This window comes from Panonychus citri, unplaced genomic scaffold (assembly GCF_014898815.1).
Source record: "Panonychus citri isolate SS breed McGregor unplaced genomic scaffold, ASM1489881v1 Contig00143, whole genome shotgun sequence".
In the NCBI taxonomy this organism is placed as follows: Eukaryota; Metazoa; Arthropoda; class Arachnida; order Trombidiformes; family Tetranychidae; genus Panonychus; species Panonychus citri.
Window position 1 is genome coordinate 971063 of NW_026515548.1, and position 23434 is coordinate 994496.

General features: G+C 30.0%; 1 long non-coding RNA gene across 8 annotated transcripts; it reads right to left on the reverse strand.

Annotated features, from left to right (window-relative positions):
- Positions 1–13394: 13394 nt before the first annotated feature.
- On the reverse strand, positions 13395–23182 carry LOC128396098 (uncharacterized). Of its 8 annotated transcripts, none has more exons than XR_008326770.1 (6): positions 22789–23178; positions 22312–22650; positions 22028–22117; positions 21267–21956; positions 20691–21125; positions 13395–19206 (listed from the first exon to the last, which is right to left on the reverse strand). It is a non-coding gene; the product is annotated as an uncharacterized LOC128396098 (long non-coding RNA). The 8 variants fall into 8 exon arrangements; XR_008326771.1 differs by having other exon boundaries at positions 20691–21311; positions 21450–21956; positions 22789–23177; XR_008326766.1 differs by having other exon boundaries at positions 13397–18722; positions 19077–19206; positions 20691–21956; positions 22789–23182.
- Positions 23183–23434: the final 252 nt, after the last annotated feature.

Below are 23434 nucleotides of genomic sequence, written 5' to 3' on the forward strand. Positions count from 1 at the left end.
AAGAAGCGGATAAGTATTGGGATGGAAATAAAAAAAATAGAAAAGAAAAGAAAGAAAAAAAAAGAATAAGAACATTTTCCATATCAAGAAATATTCCACTTACAGTGGGAACCAAATGCGTGTGTATATCATTTCGAGGAATATGAACACAAGTATAATCTTCAGTTGAAATCTTCATCATCCTCATGATCTTCATGATGATCATCACCAATATCGAGAAAGAAGACGAAGAAAATAATACATAATAAGAATAAGAATAAGATGATAATTTACATCCAGAAAAGAAAAAGATTCATCATTTATAGTTTTCCATTCTATTTCCGGTCAATATATTTGTCTTTCTCTTCTTCATCATCATTTAATCATCTTTTTCTCGGCAATGTCACTTTATCATTCTCATCAAGAGATACTATTATTATTATTTATCTTCTCAATCATTTCAAGCTCTTTTTTTTATCATCCTCATCATAACCTTGAACTAATTATGTAACAATAATGATGATGATAGTAAACATTAGTTAATTTGGTAATGATTTTGACCTTAATCTACATCGTAATTAACATTAGACTCTGTTAAATACTCAGAAAATGATTAACCTGATAACTTTATTTCCATCACTCATCAAACATGTTTAATAATCATTATCATGTTGATCAATATCAATCCATCAATAATTGTTTGAGTTGAATGAAAACTTTTTTTTTCAGCTCCACAATTAATGAATCAACAGAGGTGATGATGAAAATTGATTAATAACCGATAATAAACTGATAACATTCAATCAATTTTATATCATTAACTTTTTCTTAGAGTTTGGCTCAAAGTGAATGGACTTTAGTTACGATTTATGTTCAAATGTGATCTGATTTGATTGAGGATCTTCAAAGTGGATTGTCTTGTTTACAAGTTAATTATTTACTTTGTTAGTTGTTGGTTAAATTAATCCCGATTTGATTTATGTTAAGTAACGGATTCGATAACTAATCCTTTTTGTTTACTCGTTTTGGTCAAACTTTTCTTTCGAATCCTTTTAATTGCTGTTAATTGTTTACACTTCGGTGATTGTGTTAATTTTTACTAATTGGAAACATCTCGTGACTTAGAAAATTGTGATAATATAATTGTTGCTTGATCTTTTTGAGATTGGAAAGATTTTATATGTTTAGCGAGCGATTTTTTGACAAAGTGTCTGATCGGTGAACTTGGAATTGACTATCGAAGAGCAGAGTTCGATCATCTGAAATTGAAGTGGCAGCTTTGGTTCTCGAAAAGGTAAGTAAAGGAGAAACTTTTTCTCCATTTAAATATATTAATAAATAGAATCATCTGAATGATCAGAATTATCTTCATGATAATGAGAGAAAGTGAGAGAGGAAGAGTGAGAGAGAAACAAGAACAAGAAGAGTAATGATGATCATCATATAGTCTTCATGTAATCATCCAGCCACGAAATCGGGTTTGCCCAACAAATGGTCCAACTTTACTTTTCCTATGCTTTCGATCAACTACTTTATCATTTTCTATCATCATCTTTCTCATCATCATATTTACTTTATCATCTTCTTTCTCTTGGTCTTCATTTCTCTTCCTCTCTTTCTCTTTCTCTTTCCTTCTTTCTTTCTTTTTCTTTTCACTCTTATAATTTAACTTTCATCTCTTTTTCATCTTCTCTTCTTCAATAGATGATTTATCTCTGTATGAAATTTTCTCTTCATTTTTCATGATACAATTTTTGCATCGAATAATCTGAGAAAAGAAAGAGAGAAAATGAGAAAGAGGAAGAGAAAGAGAGATGATGATGATAATCTACATGCTTTCAACATAATCAACATGAAGACTACCTTTTTCATTCTGGTTAATCTTCCTGTCGCTCATTGTTATTATTGATGAAAAATTTATAATGGATAATTATTAATTTACCGTTATTATTAAATTCAGTCTTTGACCTCTTTCTCTCTCTCTCTCTCTTTTTTCTTAATTTACCTTTCCTTTCCAATACTAGTAATAATACTTTCAAGTGTAAACTGTATCATGAGAGTAAATGTTTATTATTTTCAATTGTCTAAGAATTATATTGATTAATTGATCTTAATACTAAACTGAAGAAACTGTGAATCTTTGATGATAATTATCATTAAAGATTATTAACATAATCATGTTAACAGTTTTCCTTTAGTCGAATTATCAACAAGGTTTCACAAAATGATGATCACCCAATTCTACGACAAAATGAGCAAAAACATGACTTTCAAAGAGAGAGAGAGAGAGAGAGAGAGAGCACGGGAGGGATAAGAAGAGAAAGAGAGTGAGAGATAAAAATGCTTCACAAGACATTTTGTAAGCTGGAAGATGAAGCAAAGAGCAAGAAAAAATGATTTTTTGGGAGGAAGAAGAAGAAGAAGAGGAGATGAGGAAAAAAAGATTGCATCTTTTACTCTCTTTCTTTATCTCTCTCCCTCTGTTTGTGTGAGTTTTCTATCGATGGAGCGTACATTGCATTCGAACATTGTCAGAGAATGTCAAAAGAATCCATGAATAGAGTTTACAAAGATGAAAAATGGTTTTCCAGCCCTTTCATCTTCTCTTACTTTTTGTTTCTTTTCTACTTCTCTCCTCTATTATCATCATTATCATCTTCTTCTTCCAAGCTTTTCTCATTAAACCAAACGTTTTTTTGTTCTGCATTTACATTTGTAATAATAATGGTTTGCAACTTTCGAAATTCCCAATTTTTCAAACCTAAGTTTATCATCTCTCATTAAATGCTAGTTGATTTCTTCTCAAATATAATATATTTGTTCATCTTTTCCTACAACTTGTTTGTGTTTATCTATTCAGTCAAATTCTGAATCCAATGAAACTTTACCACTTTGGAATAGTTGATGTTTGAACCTTTCGAAAAGTCGATAAATGATTGATAATATTTTCCTCTCACAATCGAACTGACCAAAGTTCTCAATCATTTCGACTCGACTTGAACGAAAAGTTTATGCTAATCCAATTCCAGAATAAATACCGGTCAAGGTTACATTACACTTAGAGTGTGTATGATTAGAATTACTATTATTATTATTGCAGAATTATATTATCAGGGGAGACTAATTTATCTTTTCATGAGGACATGATATATTTTTTTTCTATAGAAAATGATAATAATAATAATAGAAAAGGTTCATTTATGATTATACATTGTAACTACAATTGGATCATGTTACTTTTTTTATGTTTTGCTTGAAGAGGGAGCAGAAAAAATCTGATGAATCCTCATGTTATTGTTATTCCAATGAATATGAAACTCATCATAACACCGGGTCAGTGATTATTATCATGATTAAAGAGGAAAAGAAAGAGAGAAATGGGAAGTGGGTTGAGAATAAAAAAAGAGAGGATATGATGGAAAATCAATGAGTTAATCGTTGAAAAGGTTCGTATGTATTATATTTAACTAATTGTGAATTAATCGCATTGGAAACAATTATCAGGGAACATGAATTAATCTTTTCCAAATTCACACCAAGTTTTGTCAATCTTATTGGTTGATGTTCATGATTCTTTGACGATTCATAGAACTGAGAGATTTTTTCATCTTCCATCATCATGTCGCTCGTTTTAAATTGTCAACTTTTATCAGTTCGCTTGGTATTAGTACTCTGGTAATTTGTAATGAAGATAATTAAGGAGAAATGTTTAATTTAATTGTCAATAATTGTAGACTTGATATAAAGATTGTCACAAGGTTATTATCATCGTTTCTTTTTATCATTAATTCCTTCAGAAAATAAATAACAAGAGAATTTAAAAGCTGCAAGAGAAAAATATTATCAACTGACCTTCGTTGAAAATCAACTATTTTCAAGGTAATTTCATAATCGTCATCATGTTGTGTCAGAATTAAGCTTCGAATGACAGAGAATAAGTGAGAGAGAGAGAGAAAAGTTTTCATTGATCTCGACGATTTCGTTAAAGTTGGAAGGAGTGGTGGTGAAGTAAAAGCGAATAGTAAAAGGAAATATTCGTAACTCGAGATGAACTTGAGAAGGAAAAAAACTAATCATAAACAAAAGTGAATATCGCATAGGAAAATCAATATTCATTAGATAATTGGATGAATTTCCTTCTGCAATATACCCGGAGTCTGAATAGAAAACAGATTCATGTTGGCTGATGAGAACGACGAAAGAAAAATCGTAATATTGCCTCATGTTAATCTCTCGATATTTCCTTACATGGGAAGAATCATAATAATCCAAAGTTTAGAATAAATAATATTCTCACTGCATGGAAGAAAAAAGAAGATGAATAAACATTCACCAAGAATTACCTTCTATTATTTACTTAATTCATGGTAAGTTGAATTCTATCTATCTCTTGAATAGAAAATAAGAAAAAGCTCAAGTGAATAATATCATTAACCAAATAAAAATACTATTACTGATATTATATATTAATAACTGATAATAGACTAATAATATCTAATCAATTTTATCTTTCACAATTTCCTTTTATTATTATGATCCAACAAAAGTAACGTAATCATGAAGAAATGAATGTAAGTTTTGGTTCTCGAAAAGGTAAGTAAAGGAGAAACTTTTTCTCCATTTAAATATATTAATAAATAGAATCATCTGAATGATCAGAATTATCTTCATGATAATGAGAGAAAGTGAGAGAGGAAGAGTGAGAGAGAAACAAGAACAAGAAGAGTAATGATGATCATCATATAGTCTTCATGTAATCATCCAGCCACGAAATCGGGTTTGCCCAACAAATGGTCCAACTTTACTTTTCCTATGCTTTCGATCAACTACTTTATCATTTTCTATCATCATCTTTCTCATCATCATATTTACTTTATCATCTTCTTTCTCTTGGTCTTCATTTCTCTCTCTCTCTCTTTCTTTCTTTCTTTTTCTTTTCACTCTTATAATTTAACTTTCATCTCTTTTTCATCTTCTCTTCTTCAATAGATGATTTATCTCTGTATGAAATTTTCTCTTCATTTTTCATGATACAATTTTTGCATCGAATAATCTGAGAAAAGAAAGAGAGAAAAAGAGAAAGAGAAGAAAAGAGAAAATGAGAAATAGAAAGAGAAAGAGAGATGATGATGATAATCTACATGCTTTCAACATAATCAACATGAAGACTACCTTTTTCATTCTGGTTAATCTTCCTGTCGCTCATTGTTATTATTGATGAAAAATTTATAATGGATAATTATTAATTTACCGTTATTATTAAATTCAGTCTTTGACCTCTTTCTATCTCTATCACTCTCTATCTCTCTCTCTTTTTTCTTAATTTACCTTTCCTTTCCAATACTAGTAATAATACTTTCAAGTGTAAACTGTATCATGAGAGTAAATGTTTATTATTTTCAATTGTCTAAGAATTATATTGATTAATTGATCTTAATACTAAACTGAAGAAAAACTGTGAATCTTTGATGATAATTATCATTAAAGATTATTAACATAATCATGTTAACAGTTTTCCTTTAGTCGAATTATCAACAAGGTTTCACAAAATGATGATCACCCAATTCTACGACAAAATGAGCAAAAACATGACTTTCAAAGAGAGAGAGAGAGAGAGAGAGAGAGAGAGAGAGAGAGAGAGAGAGAGAGAAGAATAAGAAAGATTAAGGTAATGATGGAAATTTGTAGGAGGAAAAAAGTAGAGCGAAGACAAAGTCGATTTAAGCCTAAACCTAAAATGATGATAATCCTAATAGTTAATCCGATTATCATTTCATGGTATAAGAAATATGAGTAACTCCTTCGAAATTCAAATGTCGTGAGTCAAGAAAAGAAAACCACTGATGTCAACAGATCTTTAGTTCGATGACAGGTCTAAAGAATAGCTTCTGAAAAGATCAACCAATCACAATATTGGTTTCGATAAGAGTACCAATCATCATCAATAGATTTCTCATCCTTGTCATCACTTCATCATCCTCATCACTAAACATCATCATAATCATAGTAATAATATTGTTAAGTTTTCTGTATCTGATAAACATAAGTTGACTTTTTAAGCCGAGAAGCTAAAAAAAGCTCTTGCTGTTTCGGATCCTGTGCAAACAAAAGGAGGATTAAGTTCACTCATTTTCAGAGAATCTCTTTTTCTTCATGAACCATCATGATTTATCTCAACTCTAAATCAGAACTTGATTACAAGTTGATATACCTTGGACCTCCAAAGAAAAGATATCAAATTTCAAATTCCATTGATAGAATACATTGAATCAATTCAGTTAATCTTTACCTGGAAGTAAAAATCATTTGTGGTTAACCATTTACCATATTGTTCAGTTGAATTGTCAATGAAAATTGAGTTCAAGTGTCATGATGGTTCTGTGAGGTGCTAATCAGAAACAGAAACTTTCGAGTTTAATTATTACTTAATCATATTCGTCATTATTTTCATTCAAGAATCATCATTACCAGATCATCATTATAATCATCATCTGGTTTTGAATAATTTCATGGTGAGTGTCTGAAGTAAAGCAAAAATACAGGGAACTCTTGAGATGTTATTTTGAGAATTTTAAATTTTCTTTCTTGGCATCACTTTTATTACATGATGATAAATTTAGCGAGAGAGAAAGAGCAACAGAAAGAGAGATGATGATGATGATGATGAAGGCATCAAGATGATACACATTATCATTTTAATTTAATTCTTCTTGTCTGTAAATCTTATATCCCTGAACTCTTCCTCCATGATGATGATGATGATGATGTATCATCTTTGCCTCTTTTCTTCTGTCAATGACATCTTATATTCACATTTTTTTCTTCCTCCTCTCATATCATCACTTTAACTCTTTGACACTGATAAAAATAATAGTAATGTGGAAAAAGACATTAACATTATGGTTAGAAGGGAAAAGGAGGAAGATTAAGATGAGAAAGTAAAAAGAATTGCAATTTATAAGGAAGATAAGGTAAAAAGATGATCGACATCCTAATGATGTAACTTCAGTTAGATGAAAATTCTAATCAAGAAAAAAAAGGTTACTTGTTGTGATCGTTTTCTGTTATTCGTCGTTATCATGTCGCAAAGAATGATAAGTGAGAGAGAGAGAGAGAGAGTGTCAGCATCCATTCAGAATTCTCATTCTTTATTCATAATTTTCTTGTTTCGCTGTTCGCTAATGATAAACACCAAAGTGATTTCCTTGAGTTGAGAATTAATTTCGACAATTTTGTTGTATCGAACTTTCTCAATTTCAATCAGATTCATTAAAGAAAATTAACTGATTGTAAATTGCGATAAAAAAACAAACAAAATTAACTTATCACAATTTAGTTTAAACTCTAATTTGTCCTTAAAATTTAAACTTTATTTCCTCAATGTTGTCATTATACTGAAAAGTATTATAACCAATTGAAAAAGTTTAACCGAGTTTAATGTAACTCAACTGTTCAGAACTTTGTTTTTCTCGCTCGATTTACTCGAACAATTTGATTCGATTGTGATTCTTTTTTGTTGATCGAAAATCAGAATAAAAAAGTCGATATGATTACCATTGTTTTCTTTATGATAATTTGCTTGTCATCGTATTTGCTTGTAGATATAAAAAGTAAACAAACATTTCATCATTTCGTTTTCTAATCTAATCATTCAACACAATGATTATGGTGATAATCATGATTTCTCACTTTTGTTAACTTATCAAATGATGATAATTATGATTGTTGTTTACCTTTATTATCAAAGTAACAACGAGAACAAGGAAAAGGTATGAAAGACGTGATGAAACTGACATTGATATAAGGTGAGTAGTAATAATGATCAGTATATAACGAGAATGATGTGAAACGGTGTTAATTTGATTCTAAATCTCACGAAATTTGTTATGCTTTTAATTTAATTCCAAGGAATGGCCAATCCTCACTAATTAACTATCATTCAGTTGAATGAATCATGCGTTTCGTTTTTGCTCAAACTCAACACTTTTGTCTACTCCATTCACGGAAATCTCATAATGTTGCGCAAATGCAATGAATTTCCTATAGGATTTTACATTCTTTTATCATGCAACATGAGTAAGATTGATGAAATTATATTATTACGATTTCTTCATAAATATCCTGTTATAAATATCTCTCTCAGTCTCTCTCATTGTCTATGCATCCTAACCCTCTGTCAGATTGATATTTGTAACTCTTTATTTTCTCCTTCCTTATCCTCTCTCTCTCTCTCTCTCTCTCTCTCTCTCTCTCTCTCTCTCTCTTCCACTATCATTATCACCATGATATATATCATCAATATCATAATGATTGTCATGCTTTCAACTTGAAAACATTGAGTGACTGATTTGAGATAAGCTTGTAAACGTAATTCATTTTACACTTGATAATTTTTTTATTTCCATTTTCGACTGAAATTTCCCATGTTACCCTCACGAATTTAATGAGAAAACTATTTTATTTTGGAACAAATTTATCCAATTCAACTACATCAGATGAGTAGTTTGATTATCTAACACAACAAGAGAGATAATCAATTGATGATAACCTTGATATCCATTCACCTCGAATATTTCATCAGCCTCCAATTAATAAGAAACGACCAAACTTACAGAGTGGGTAATAGGAAATTGCCTTTACATGGCAGCTCATATATTCATGGAGTTGCATGAACTCATCACCTTTTAGGAGCAAAAACAGAATTGAAATTTTATTTAAAAAAAAGAAGAAAAGAAATTGTCATGACAAAACCATGAAGAGAAAACTGGAAACACGATGATGATGATGATGATGGATTCATTTTCAATTTACATCATCATGAAAATCCTATACTTTTCAAAAGAAGGATATTTTTCCCCTGAATTGTATTCATAAGGAAAGAAAAACTATCCTGTCATATTCAGAAGGAAACTTTCCTCTTCTTCTCTTTCTTATTTTCATTTTTATCATCCTCTTCATCTTTACCCTGGACATCTTTCATTGAGATAATAATAATAATGTATCATGGAAAACTGAATAGTACCTATAACTCATTTCTACCTATTTCTGTGTTTTTTTTACATAGAACTTTTTAAGAAGAAAAAATTTCCAGGAGAGTTGAGAGAGAAAAAAGTTCTGAGACTTTGATGATCTGATAAATGATAATATTATTTGGAGAGAATATTGAAAAATTGCCAAACAAGAAGAAGAAGAAGAAAAACTTTGCCGGTGAAAGATTATCAACATTTTCGAGTGAGAAGAAAATATTATTCCTATTATCATGATATAGTTCTGAAAGTGAGAGAGAGAGAAAAAATGATAACAATATTTTTCTGGACTAATCAATAAATCGATAGATCAAACGAAAAGTGGATAAAAAAGAAAAGAAAAATTTAATTTTTTATACAATAATATCGACCTGATAGAGAATGATGATATTCACCATCATCCTCATCATCATCTGTCTCTCTCTCATCATGATGATAATGATTAATTATGAATAGAGAACAACAAATTGATGAATAAAAAACTGTTCAGGAATCTTTTACCTCTGTAAACTTGTTGATAATTTCAAGTTAATTAGTTTACATGATAATTAGCATCCAATGTTCACTTGACAATCGTAACAATTACCTGATGAAATGATTGAACGGTAACCATGATGATGGCTGAGAAATTAAAATCATCTCCATCTTCATCTTAACCATAATTATTGTCAATTCCAATTAAAGTTGATTAATTAGTTTTCTTTTTTGTTTACCTTTATATAAATACTTTCATTAGTCTCTTTGTGAAGCTAAAAAAGTGATTGGAAAACTAACCACAAGTTATTAGCCTTCAAGGTAAATCAATATTAACATTTACAAGTAATTAACCAGAAATCTATTCCTTTGTTTGTTGATTAACCATTAATAATTATCATCTAAAGGTAAACATGATGATAGTTGAAGCAAATCAGATAATCAAATGTTATAATAATCCAATTATATTATCAGAAAGATAATAAAATTGAAATAAAAAAAACTCTTCCATCAATCGGGATTTTGTATTTTCTGGACAATAATCATAATCATTACGATATTATTGTTACGTTACCAAAAGAAAGAATCGGATAAAATTGAGGATCAACTTTGATTCGTATTATTTGATAATTTAATTAATCATTCTCCTAATCTAATGTACAGTTTAGATGTCAAACTTTTCTCTCTCTCTCTCTCGTTGCTCTTTTTATGCTGCTTTTGATACACTTTTATGAAACATCAATGATGATTGAAAAAAAGCAGCAAAAATTGCAAACAAAATTAATCGTCTTTTTTTCCTAATCATGGATTTTGTGAAAGGCGACATCTCATTGCTCAAAATGTATGCGCTCTCAATAGTTTATTATTATTATGATTATCAGTATCATCATCAAACATCATCAACAACATTACTTTTTTTCACTTACCTGCTTGGCTATCATCATATTGACATTTGTAAGTTACGTCGTTCGCTTCGCTTTGGTTTTGCTGGATTAGCACAGGATCTTCTCTCTCTCTCTCTCTGATATCAACTATTATCCAGCCTTATACACCCCACCGAGGAACCCAAAAAATAATATAAGACAAAATCTAAGCCTTAGATGTGGCAACAACATTGTGTTTATGTTTCCCCTTTGGCCGAACCACCCCAAGGCTTTTCAACTTTATGTATCTCTTTACCTGAAACAAGAAAGAGAGGACAAGAAGGAGAGGAAAATGGAAAGAGAGAGAGAGAGAGAGAGATAATATAAGAGAGTGTAAAAGAAGGAGATGAAGATGAAGATGAGGAGGATGATGATGAGAAAAGAAGATGAAAAAAGGCATTGATATGCATTGGAATGGTCTGGTTTTGAATAATATTGATGATCTTCGACTCAAACTGATTAATGATTTGGTGTAATTCTCTTCTTCTTCTTTTTCAATATCTTTCATCTTTTTTTTCTTCTTCTTTCCTGTGCCTGTTTCTATTTTATTCTCTACTCTTTCTCTCTCTTTCTCTTTTTCTCTCTTGCTGCATCATCTTCATCTTCATCTTCTCCTTTTCAATCTCATTTCCTTTCATCTTGCTTTTTTTCTTCTTCCTTTTTTTCTTCATCATCTTATTCCAAAGTCTCTTTTCTTCTTGCATTCTTTACATCATCATCATCATCATCTTCTTCATCTTCATCTTCATCTTCCATCCTCATCTTAGCATCTTGTTACATTGTTACATGATTAGGTGTACCTTGGATAACACATTAAAAGTTGATTAAATGATTGCAATTAATACACTTTCTACAAATTGTCATTACAATTGCACAGTATTTGCATAAATTAATCAATCTTTTCATGATCTTTCATTGTCTATTTGTCATTGAGAATCTCGGAAAAATATAAATCCAATATCAATCTAATCATTTCCACAACAATTAAACAACAGATTAACAGATATAATAATAGTTGTAAAATTAAATCTCCAAGACAAGGTCAACAACCAAGAGTGAGAGCAATTAAAAACTTGTAATAATAATAAATATATAAAGTTAATTGCAATTAACGAAACAAAAACAAAAACAAAAAGAAAAACGATCAACTTGAAAAAACCGCTTCAACATGAAACGTGTTAACAATTAACTTTAATTGAAAAACAATCAAACATAACGGATAAGCCAAAGATTACTTGTAAATATAATAAATCGCAGATATAATTTGATTTATGGGTAACTGTAAATATCCAGTAAAATAAATTGCTAAACGTAAATAATGATAATATAAAAAAAGTGAAAAATTAGGTAACAAACAGTTTATTTTACATTGATCTCTATTGTAAATTGTACAAATATCCAAATTGAATAAACATTAAATTACATAGAGAGTATTAGGAAGAGAAAAGAAGATGAGAAATGGGAGAAGGAAGAAAATGTTATTTCGAATTCATAAAAAAAAAGTGAGAACATATATAATATATATTATATATTATGAGCCCACTTTTCTTTTCCCAGCCACCATCATCTTCATCATTTCCATCATCATCCTCATCTTTTTGTGAGAGAACAGAAAATCAACCCCACCACCATTACCACCCTCTTCTTTTGCTCGAACCTCAAAAAAAGATTCATTGAGTTAGTGAGTGGATAAGGTGTTGGTGTTTGATAAATTACTCTAATTCACATTCCTGTTAACTCCCAATTACATTTATTGTAACCAGAATAGGAGAAAGTGAAGAAAAAGATTGACGTGAAAAAATTGGTTTCGATAAATATCATATGCCATTGGAAACTTATTGCGTCTTCATCCTTTCTCCTTCCTCTTCCTTTTCCTCCTCCTCCTCATCATCTATTCAATTATTCTCATCTTCTTCATCTTCCTAACTTTCTCTTTCTGTTTACTTTCTGCTTATAGATTTTTAAACGAGTTAACATTGTTTCCTAATATTTTTATCGCATTTACAGTGAAAACGGATTCCAATTGGCAAATACCTTCTCATTCATTTTTCCTTTTTATCATCATCATCATCATCATCATCTTCTTCTTCTTCTTCATCTCCTATTTTATCATCATCCTTTTCCTATTCCTTTATGTTTCACTCTCTTTTTCTGTGTTTTGTTTTGATTTTTTCTTTTCTTCATCATTTCTGAACTGAATGAATGTTTATCACGAGAAGAAGAAGAAGAAGAAAAAAAAATGGTAACATCGAAAAGATTAAGATGAAAATGATGATAAAAGATGATAAAGTTGATGATGATGAAGTTGAAAGGATGAAGAAAGCTAATCTGAAGCTATAATATGATCATCATCATTATTACAGATTAAAAGGCAAATAAAATTCAGATTCCGTTTGTATATTGATTTGAAAGATTTGTTATTAAATTACCAGATAAACACCATAAACAATCAAAGGGAAATCAAAATATGATCAATTTTGCTGTTATTTTGATTCATGAGCCAAATTAAAGTTAATTTGATTACATTGAATGGGAGAAAACAAAAACTAACCAGAAATGAATGAGAAAAAAAAAATCTCATGAATGATCAATTACCACCCACTTTTGATTCTCTAATTGAACTTTTACACTTAATAATAATTAACCATATAAATGATTAACTAATTGTTCCATTTTGTTATTATTATTATCGTTTAACTTTTAAATAATTGATTAGAACTTTTTTCCAGCTCTTCTTGTTGTTTTGCTTCACCTTAATATCCAAATGATTAATTTATTGTTGATAAATATTTTCACTGTTAATATTATATATAAGTTTTCATTGAATGAATCAACAACATAATCAGTTAATCAATCGTCTAAGCTGTCATTTAATCATTAACATCATCATCATTATCATTATTGTCACTTAACAATAAGTTTTCATGTTATACAAACCATTTGATATTTAAATTGCTCTTATCGTAATCATATAAAAAACGTAAACATAATTTTTTTTTTGCAAACCATCATCATCATCATTATGATTGTTACAATCAATTGATGGTTTAGAATCAAACAAGTTAAACACAAAAGGGCAATCAGTGTTAATAGTCATCTTAATGATGATGATGATGACGATATATTTATTGATATATGTGCATAAAAAATGTTCATTTCTAAGTGTGATTGATATCATGAAATTATGATGAAAAAAAAGATAATCACAACTTTTACCTGAACATTTTTTCGTGTAATAAATTATTTGCTGATCATTATCATCAACAATTGATTCTGTAGTTAAATGATTGATAGATGGTGACATTGAATTAAGAGAGACAATTAGTAATTGAATTTGTTGTTCGCCGCACTTTTTGATTTTATTTTCCGCCAGAATTTCAAATGAAACAATCAACTCATGATATTGACAAGTTTTCATCTTTGTCTCTTCATGGAAATGATATAAAAACTCAGTCGATTTTCAGGGAAAATTTTGATGAAAGGCTTAGAGAAAATAATGAATATCAACATTTCGTCTTGATGAATTTTTTACCTGTAACAGAATTTTGTCTTCTCTTTCATCAGCCTGATCGCAGATGAGATAAAATTCAATGGAATTTCAAGGAAAATGCCCTGAAAATTGATCTGAAGAAAATTTGTCAGATGACATTATAAAAGTTTCTCTATAATGATAAAAGTTATTATTCTTATCATTAGAATACAGGTAATCATGAATAACAATACGAATGTTAATGATGATAAGTATAATCAACAGAATTACATCAAACATGATGATGGTTGATTTCGGTGATTGTTGATTGAAGACACGAATAAATGATCATGAAATTGTCTTTTCTTTTTCTCTCATATCAAACCAACTATTTCGCCATTTTTGTTACCTGGAACATTCGCTTCCCTTTCATCATCATCATCATCATCATCCTCAAGAATTTACAGAAAACATTGAACAACAAGAAGAAGAAAAAACTATTAAGCCTCTCACGATGAAGAAAGATTTTTATTACATTTGGAAAGCGAACTTTGTTTTTGAATATATAAGATAAATACACTTTTATAGATTTTAAATTTCTACCTTTTAACTGCTTTTTATCTTCATCTTATCATCATTATCTTCATCATCATCATCATTTTGATAGAAAAACTTGGGAAGAGAATAGAAAATAAACTTTCGGACTTTGAATCTGTTCTTAAAGAGAACTGGCCATTAAGATATTAAATGATATTAGAAGAGAAAAAGAAAAAAAGAAAAAAAAAGTTTCTATTCGTTAATAATAATAATAAGTTCAGTTCTTACCTGTAACAATCACCTTTCTTTTTTTAATGACATATTTTTTTTTATTCTCATCTCATTTTCTTATCATGAATACGTTCAGACCACACATCAGATTAGATTGGGCAACAGATGATAAGAAACATTAGAATAGGAAAAAAGTTTCAAACGTGTTTCCTGTTGGCTGGAGTTCTCGAAATTTGAAACAATTTCGAGATTTAGAAGGAAAAAAAAAAGTTCGAACTTGGCATTTAGGAAATTCGCTCATTATAATAATAATTTGTTTAGATTTTCCTTAAAGTTCAACCTAAGAATTTCAGTCTCTATCATATGTATTATATCAACTGACGAGTTTACATGGTGATAAATGAGCTATTTGGGTGCAAATGAATTACCATCCATTCATCAGATGGTCTTGATAATGTTCATCAAATTGAGACAGAAAATAATTCACCAAACAAGTAGATTTACCTTTTCTTGGTTTCTTGATTGTTTGACGCGTTTTTTTCACGCTACTTTGGTCAATCGACACCTTGAAGTTCATTTAATCATTTAGCATTCATCTTTACCTGGTTTTGTTTGCAAGGCTTTCAAATAAATTGATCGCAAAACAGTTGATGCATTTGAAATCATTATCGCCCCTTATTATTGTCATATCATCATTAAAGTTTTCTGTTGATTTTCATTGTTGTTGTGACTCAATTTTACCATCACCATACTCAAAAGTGATTCTTGGTGAAAAAGTAAAAATCTTCCAGAAACAAACAGGTAACAAATTCATTGAGATGCAAATTTGTGATTCATTTTCATCACATTGTGACGGTTGACCTGTCAACAGGTAATCAACATGATGGAAACTTCATTTTATCAGAATATAAATCGCAATCATCATTATCATCATCATCGGCTTATCATTATCATCATTATCGCCATTTCATCAGCATTAAACATGAGCTACATTTTATCATTTCTCAGGCTAATATCAATATCTTATTTATGTACATATTTAAACTATTGTTACAATCATGAAACTCAATTGGTTTCAACTGGTGAAAATGTTTCCCTCTTCATATCATCAATTCAAATGAATTACCCTGAAAATGATCATGTTATTGTAGTTCTTGTTGATATTGGTGATAATGATGACGTGATAGTAATAGTAACACTTATTTATTTGAATGATAATCATTAGTATCGGTGTTGATTTCCTTGTGGATCAATTGACTGCAACTTCTCACAGTATGAGTCTTGCTTCAGATAATTCAGATGATAATGTTCACTGAGTGTCCATCATTAATGAAATTTTCATCATTATCTTCATCTCATCAACAAGATAAACATAATATTCATCTTTCAATTTCTTTCTTTTCCTTTTCTCATCATCATCTCAAACTATTTACTAATTAAGTTCCCAGATGAGTGTAATCGGTTATTAACTTAATTAGATAATCAGGGAAAAAGAGAAACATTTTTCTCTATTTATCAATCTATTAGATGATTTTATCTGAATCAGAAAAGTGTTACTTCAATTGATTAGATAATAAGATTGTTCATTTTAGATCATCATTTGATTATGATAATGTTTCATTGATTCTTTCATATCATGAATATACAATTGTGATCATCAGAACTTTTCGAGAGAAAGAGAGAGAGAGAAAGAGAGGCGATATAAGAGTTTAATAAATGATGATGAAGAAAAAATTTCAGAATGGAAATGTTCAGAAATCATGTTTTCCATTCGATTTGGTAAAAACAATTATATTCACATTCGTTTTATATGTAGGTTGATAATGATGATGTTGATGATGATAATAATACATAACAGGGAAGTTTAGGGGGAGAGAGAAGATAAAACGGGATGAGAGAAGGAGGAGAAGGAGGGAGAGGATTCGCTTAGAATGATGGATTTGGTATCAATCTAGGTTTCAATCGATTGTTATTTCCTCATCATCTTCTTCTGCTTCTTCTCTATGGAAGAAGAGAAAGGCCAGTAGAAGAAGATAGGGAGAGAGAGAGAGAGAGAGAGAAAATCGATAAACCGATCGTTTTTTTCCTGAGAAAAAAAGTCGGGCTGTTTTCATCTTCTTCTTTTTCATCCTCTCTTCAGGGAGCGAAGGTTTTTCTCATTCAGTCAGTTGAAGAGAAAAAGAGAGAGAAAAAAGGAAAAGAAAGAGGCAAGTAGGAGTAGGAGGAGGACGAATGGAGAGAGCAAAGGAGGGAGGGTGTAAGAGAAATGAAAAAGTATCAGAATATATAGCAAAGGGTGAACCTGAAATGAGTAGAAAGATTCAGCTGAAGAAACAATTTTTTTTCTCCCTGATATAATCGTAGTGGTGCCCTCTCTTTATGAAGACAAGGATGATGGAAGAGAGAGAGAGAGAAAGGTGGGGGTGAGATTAGAAGAAATGATGAGAATGATGATGAGGATGGGAAGAAAAATGAGAGGATGAAGGATTTTTCTTCCTTAGAGAAATGAAAGATGTCCTCATGGGGACTAAATTAATCATTCATCATTCGATTGCAAGTGAAACTACAACAACAACAAACAAGAATGAAGAAGTGAAAGGAAAAACAATCTTTTCATCTTTTACCATCATCCTCATATTCCTCTCTCTCTCTCTCTCTCTCTCTCTCTCTCTCTCTCTCTCTCTCTCTCATCCATATCATCATCCTTTCTCTCTTTATCGTCACACAAATCATACCAAAAAGGTTGATTAGCTGACAGAAAATCATCTGATTTATTACTAAATTTTGAAGACAATTTCCTGACAATTTTGCTTATCCACCATTTGGAACAACAAAAATATCAAATATCAATAATATCGACTCATTATGATTCATTTTCATTCTTAACATCGTCTTTGTCTTATAAGAGACAAAATTAATACCCACCTTAAGTGTTCATGGTCCAAATGAGAATCCAAATGGGCATCATGGTAAAGGAAAATGCGACAAAATTATAGCTTAAGAAGAAAATAACCAAATGTCGTTTTTATCTTTTCTCAAAATGGGAAGAACAGAAAACTTATCATAGTTTCGAGTTTTATCTTCAATTTTTTTGCATATTTTATAGTTTCTATTCTTGTTATCATCAGAATAAAGCATCAACCATGATGATAAGAAAAAGAACAAGAAACTTTGCTGAATTTTTCATCTTTATTTCATGAGATTTTCTGTTCCAACATTGTCAGAGTTTCCATCATGATCTCAACCTCATCTTCTAATCAAAATCAAAAGCAGAATTATTATCGTAAGGTTAATTTCCATTCACAATTTTTCATTCTTTTTTTTTACTTTTCCTCTTTTTCTAGCTTTTTATTATTTGCTTCATCTTCCTTTCTATCATCATTATCCTCATGATGATGATCATCATCATCCTGACTTTCAGGCCGATTGATTACATAAGAAAAAAGTAAAAGGAGTGATTAAACCTCCCACTTCACATTTTCTTCTTTTTTTTTGTTCTTAGAATTTTCTTAACATGCAACTTTCAATTCTGTTTCATGAAACTCAACACAACTTTCATCATGATACTTTAATCATTGGAAACATTTCATCCCAATTGAATTAATAAGTCAACATAAACTTCAATACTTTTTGCTTTGTTCGGGACTCGAATGTAAACAAAATACGAGAAAATAAATATTACCAAAAGTAAACATGATTTGGGATCAATTTCCTGGTAATTTATATTTTTTCACCTGGATTGATGAATTGAAGAGGACAACATGGTTCATGGAGAGAGAGAGAGAGAGTTCTTGTCGACTATTCTCTTTCTCCATCATCATCATCATCATCATCTGAGCCTCTCAATCATTTTTGGTCTTACTATTTATCTTTACCAACTCTTTCTTTTTCTCTTTCTTTCTAGTTAAACAACTCAATTGGCTCATTCATCCTATATAATTAGTTATTCGCTAGGGACTAATTTTCAATCGCGAACAGGTCAAAACAACGATAAGTCATAAGTCATAGAACCTCAAAAATTGTCAGGTGAACGGCCAATTTCAAACACTTCGGATTACCGTTGGTTGGTAAAACAAAGATGACCTGGAACAAATTTTTGTCAATCGGAATAATGATCACGATGAAAGGAGAGAAAAGAAAGAAAGAAAGAGAGAGAGAGAGAAGAGGGAAAAGAATTGTAAATAGTAAGGTTATCATGATGATGATAAAGATGGCGATAGAGACTGAATATAAAATCCCCAGAGAAAATGTTATATCAGGAACAGAAAAGAGGTTGTTATCGAAGGAGGAAAAGTATAAGAAGAAGGCGGAAGAAAAAGAAGAGAAAAATTTGATTGACTTTCCATGTTAAGATGCGATCAAATATTCCTCATGTTTGTATCAACTTTTTTTTTCTTCTTCTCCTCCTGAACAGATTCAGTCGAATTGATGAATTACTTGAGAAGGAAAAAAATCTTAATCTATCTCACTTGTTTGACAGAAAATCAGAGAAATCACATTTCCATTGGAATAAGAATCAGGGTGAATTTTCCTTAAATTCATCGAGAGTTAACTTTCTATTTCCATTCTATATGTAAAAGAGAAGAGAAGAAAATAAAAGTTTATCAATTACTTGACAATTAACTTGAGAATATGCATCTAATTGAGATGAAAAAGAAGATTAAACAAGATGGATTAACCATGAAATGGATTAGGATGAAAAGAGAAACGATAACAATAGCAAATATTATCAATGGTTTCGTCGATTACCTTTAATAATATTCATCTAATTATCATTTTAAATTGATCGAAACCAGGTAATCATTTATCAATTTGATTCCAATCAGATTCTCTGATTATGTTATCATAATGATAATAAATCCACTTATCAATTTAATAGTAAAAAACGATAATCATACTAAATGAAGAGAAGATGATAAAAGCTCATTAATAATGATACTGATCATTTCGATAACACCATGAGTTGAGTTTCCATCAGTTATTTTATCACCTCTTTAACTCCCTCGCAATTACATTTACAAGTCACTTAATGTTCATCATTAACATTTAATTGATTATGGAATTAAGATATTAATGATTAGATCCGATTGTTAAATAATTAAAGTAACATTCACCATGTTTATCCCTCACCCTGAGCTTTACTCTCTCATTATCATTACAATTAGTTTGTATTTAGTTGTTGTCCTTTTCAATCATTATATTGGAATCATTAACATTATCATTTAATTTAATCGTCATTTTATTAATGACTAATTGTTTTCTTTGTCAATGATAAAACCGCATCACTTTTCATTTACGTGATTTTTGCTTCCCATTCATATAAGTATTAACTTTAAAGGTTATTATTAGTAATTAACTAATCCCTCTCACTCTGATTATTAATTCATTAAGGGATAAATTAAGTGTTGTAATTTAATACAATCTAATCACTTGGAGTATAATAAACACTTTGGATAAAAATTAATCTGTTACAGCTTAAGATCAATTATAATTTGTATTAATTGTCCATCTTACAATTGGTAAAATATATTGACCATTAACAGCTGATCATTGTTTTCATCATTAGATTACAATCAAATTGGTTTAGAGAGAGAGAGAGAGAGAGAGAGAGAGAGTGAATTATGATTTAGTTGATTGTTTAGAGCTTGTGTTCATTTATTACTCTAAGTGATTAAAGACTTGTAATTGTTAATTGATGAACAAGTTTCCTTGTTCATTATTTAAGTTGAGTTAATTGTTATTTGAATGGATTGTTTCATCAATTTTTAATTGTGAAATGATCAATGATCAAAGTTGAAAACGAATTAAAAAATGATGAAATTTTTACAGTTTAAAGGTTAAGGTTATTGAAGATAATGATGATGATGGTGATGATGATTAGCACTTGAGGTTATATTAATTGATGATTTATATCAATTTTACTTTCGTCTTTTTATCTTCTCCATCATCATCATCATCGTATTTGTAAATTGTTATTGATAAATGTATTTTTCTCAAGGGAGCCATTGATTTGAAAATAATCCAACAATCTTAATTGTTGATGTTATTTACCTTTTTTCCAGTCAATTGTTATTATACTTATATTGATAATATCCAGAGACGTGAAGGGTTATAAGGTGGAAGTGACTTTTGACCTGGGAAATTACATTTCGTTCTTGTAACTTGTTACCAACAATATTAAGTTATGATGATGTTATTTCAACGATCTTACAAATTGGAGAGGTAAATAAATTACCTTTTTCTTTAGTACTTTTTTCATCTTTCATTCCTTGATTAGCCAATTTAACCTTTCACCTTGACTGCAACGATTACAATATAAACAGACCAATTATAATGGTGATAACGTTGGTGTTTTCTTGTTCTCTTCATCTTTAAGGAACAAAACAAAGTAAACTTTCCCTCCTTCCTATCTTTCGATATCCTCTTTTATCAGCTTTTAACTTCTCATTTTGGGATCTGTTAGAGAATGGAAAATGTTCAATAGAACTGGGATAGACGAATAGAAAGAGAAAAAGACAATTATCAGAGTAGACTGAACAAAAATGGAAGAGAATAGAAAAAAGAACAGTGAAGAAAAAAAAGGGAAAAGGAAAAAGACAGAAGATTGCGTGCAGAAGAAAACCTCACCCAGTTTGATTTATGGGGAGGCAAGTGCGAATTAGGCTTTTTTAGCTAAAGAATAGGAAGAGAGAGAGAGAGGAAGAATAAGGGACGAAGGAGGAAAAGAAGAAGATAGCAACATGAATACAAAACTCGTGCACGAGGAGAAAGAAAGCAGATTAAACCTATGGAAGAGATGAAACAACTCACACGACAAAAGAATTTGTGCTCATTGGGGGGTTTTGATAGGAGAAAAATAGATGAAAGTTACAGAATTATTGTTGAAATTCGGTGATGAAACACAGTTTTCAATCTCAATGAAAGTAATGGATTTTAGCTTCCGGTTGATTTATAGCAATCGAACAAATAAATCAAAAGAAAGGGGAAAATCTTATTTAGTCTAAACATCACTCCTTTAGCTTGTCACTGTTTGTATGTGTTTGTCTTGTCCAGTTTGCTAACTTCTCTTGTCCCATGGCCTTTTATTGTTTCTCTCTTTACTTTATATCCCAACCATCTACAATTACTTTGTCGAAAATGTTGAGACATCAAGTTGATATGAAGATACATTGGATGATTGTTGAGGTTTTTTCTTCTGGAAAAGGAAACATGGGATAAGGATTTCTTGAGAGGGAAGAATTGGTTTGGTGAGTTTAAGTTAATCCATCAACAGGGAAAATGAAAGTTAACCCATAGATTTGTGTCAAAATGTCGCGTCTATAGAAAGATAAATTTAATTAGATAAGAATCAAATTAGAAGAGAGAGAAAAAATGATAACATTACTAACCTTTTCAAATGATTTTCTACTCATCAGCCCATTCATCAAGTCAGAGGTTTTCGCCAATGACTTTATCTATATCTTTATCTAAAATAGATACTGTGTAAGTAATAGTGTAAAGATGAACATAATGATTATGATTGTAATGAGAAGAGGAGGAGAGAGAGAGAGAGAGAAGGTTAAAATACATTAAGAGAATAAATAATTGCTCTTTGATATGTTGAAACAATTATTTTCTAATTTCTCTCAATGTATGATAAATATACACTAATTTTTTGTTCTGTTACTCTTACCTAATGAATAACTACCTGTGTTCACATTCCTTGAGCTTTTCCACTTCACCTTTGGGTGTAAATTATTCTCACCTCAATTCATTCATTTCTTTATTTACACATCCATTGACCCGAAATGTATTAAAACCATTATCTTAGCACATTAATTTGGATCATAAAGTGGTGTCTCATCATCATCATCATCATCATAATCACCAGAATTGCTCCACTCGCAACACCATTATCATTAACCAGTAAAAGTAACAGTACATAAACATAAGTGAATAGAGGAGAGTAGAAAAAAAAATTGCTCTCTAACCGCAATCATTTGAGATCATCATTATTACTTATCCAGGATTCCTAAGAAAGGGAGAGAGAGAGAGAGAGAAAGAAAAGAAGAAGGAGAGGAAGATAAAGAGGAAAAAATATACATAGAAAGTGAATGATTAACATTTTCAACGATTAACTGATTATTAAAATTACATTGTAAATACTCACCTTTTTGTTTTCGCTTTTTCCTATTTACAGGTTAGGGTAATAAACATCATCTCTCTTTGAGACTTGACTGAATTTTTTTCTTCAAATCCATGGTTATTTTGTCATGCTCCTTCAACAGACAAACATTCATGGAAAAAAAACACAAGGGGTGAATTGATTAATTACATTGTTAATTACTTTTCATCATCATCATCATTTCTCATTTACATCGTTAATCTCCTGTTTTAATCCACATTATGGGTTAGCAATTTTGGAGAATATGAAAGTAACGCCATCTGTTGGTCGAAAAGGGAAATGTTCTTTTTTTGAATTTTCGATCAATTTAATTAACTTTTTTTGTTTTTTTTCTCGCAAAATTTAATTGTTCATTTTTTTTCGTTGATTTGATGATTAAACGATTTTAACAAGTTTCACTAATTAATTGTTTTAATTTAAAATATTTAATTGGTTAACCTTCTGGCTACTAATTCTATGATTACTTGATCACGATGAGTTTTCATACATGCGATTTATGAATGAATTTAGTTAATTAATTACTCACACTGATGAACATTAACATTATCATTAACTTACTATTAGAGTGATTGTATTTCCAGATAATTTAACCATTTAAATCAATGATAAGTGTACACTTGTAATAATTTAT